Source organism: Dipodomys spectabilis, unplaced genomic scaffold, assembly GCF_019054845.1.
Source record: "Dipodomys spectabilis isolate Male_0828 unplaced genomic scaffold, ASM1905484v1 ptg000463l, whole genome shotgun sequence".
Lineage (NCBI taxonomy): Eukaryota > Metazoa > Chordata > Mammalia > Rodentia > Heteromyidae > Dipodomys > Dipodomys spectabilis.
Genome location: NW_024871140.1, coordinates 3,120,850 through 3,122,744, shown reverse-complemented (window position 1 = coordinate 3,122,744; position 1,895 = coordinate 3,120,850). Strand labels below are relative to the sequence as shown.

The window sequence follows — 1,895 nt, the reverse complement described above, 5'->3', positions numbered from 1 at the left end:
TAAACTCTGAAATGTATATATTTAGTAGTATATGTCTGCTAATATAAATCTTAAATAGTTTATGGAAAAGTATTTTCACCTGCCAGACTTCATTTTGGCATATATAGGCAAATTCTCAAAATTAAATGTTTAAACAGTAAAACTTTAACAAATCTTTACACTTGCTGCAGTGTTCATTATGGCAGGTGCCTTGTATACAATAATTGAATTCCTCCTCCTACAATTTCTTGAACAACAAATATCTGGAATTATTTTGTTGTGGACAGGTTAATCTTGACTTTATTCTTAATTGTGTGCTTATGGAAGAAATACATGATTCTAAAATTTCACGACAATTCTTTTGAACTTACTTTTTCTTTAATTGTCTAGTTTAAGAAAATCAGTTGCACTTTAGAGATTAAAAAAAAACTGTTCTGTGCTCAATTTGGCAGGACATACACTAAAATTGGAACAATATAGACAACATTAGCATGGCAGCAGTGCAAGGATTACAAATGCAAATTACTGAAGCATTCCATTTTTACAACAACAGCTGGAGGCGATGTGGCCAGAAGGGAACCCTACTGCATTATTTGTGGGAGTGTAAACTTGTCCAACCACTTTGGAAATTAGTGTGGAAGTTCCTCAAAAGAGTCCATGTAGAGCTCTCCTATAACCTAGCAATCCCACTTTTGTGCATTCACCCAAATCACCACACGCAAGACCATATTAAAACTACCAGCACAACTATGTTTATTGCAGCATCATTTAACATAGCTAACATATGGAACCAAACTCGATTCCCCTCAGTAGATTAATGGATCCAGAAAATGTGTGTGTTTGTGTGTGTGTGTGTGTGTGTGCATGCGTGTGTGTACATGAATTGTATGCCTACATCAGAAAGAATGGCATCACCCAATTTGTTAGGAAATGGAAATACTTGGAAAAAATTATATTAAATGAAGTAAGCCAAGTCTCAAGGAACATATTTCCCATGGTATCCCTTATTTGCAATAATTAATATATGTCTGGGATAAGCAGAAAAGATCATAAGCTATGTGCATAGGACTAGATAAGATGATATTAAGTTAAATGAACCCCAAGATAAGAACGTAAGTTGTTTTTTCTTTCTTGCTGTTGTTTCTAATGTATTTATAATGTACAATGTGATTTTTTTTCCTTTTTTTTATATAATCCTCCCTCATAGTATAACCCTTGTTTTCACTGTATTCAATGTTGGTGCTCCTGCATTTTGTATATCTACTTCGCTAATTTGGGGAGGGAAAGAGAAAAAACAAAATGCTTAGATAGAGATGCAGGTTGACCCATTGTAACAATGAGATGCACAAGACACTATGTTGAAAAACAAACTTCACAATTTAGGAGGGCAGGGGGTAGTGAGGGGTGGAGGGCTTGGGGAGTGTATTGTGGAGGTGTGAGGGAAGGGATGGTGGGAAAAACATTTAAATAAAAAAATAAAATACATGAGAGCAGTAAAACAAGAGATGGGAGTGGGGGAAATACTGTACTATACAAAGAAGAGTAGAACAGCTGTGGAGAGCAGTAATTTTGCTTTAACATAGGAGGAATAAACTAGCATACAAATTTTCAGCCTCATGTCAGTCACTAAGAAGAGCAGAAAAATGCACAATCAGTAAACCAATAGCGATAAAACAGAACACTAAACAATGAAGAGGAATAGATGACTTGGAACAAGAATAACAAATGACACAATTAGGAAACAAATAACAAGCTGGTAAGTTTAAAAAAATTAACCATACTTCTATCAAATCTTTTTTACCTCATAATTTGTTAGAACTATAACTTAAATCACAGATTAATAGCATATTATTTTTAATAATAAGTTACTTATTATTGATTTCTTAAGTTTAATGTTTAATATATAATTTAAATTT

At 33.4% G+C, this 1,895-nt stretch overlaps 1 non-coding gene across 1 annotated transcript; it reads left to right on the top strand.

Annotated features, from left to right (window-relative positions):
* Positions 1–415: 415 nt before the first annotated feature.
* On the top strand, positions 416–522 carry LOC122098200. The gene has a single exon (XR_006145685.1). It is a non-coding gene; the product is annotated as a U6 spliceosomal RNA (small nuclear RNA).
* Positions 523–1,895: the final 1,373 nt, after the last annotated feature.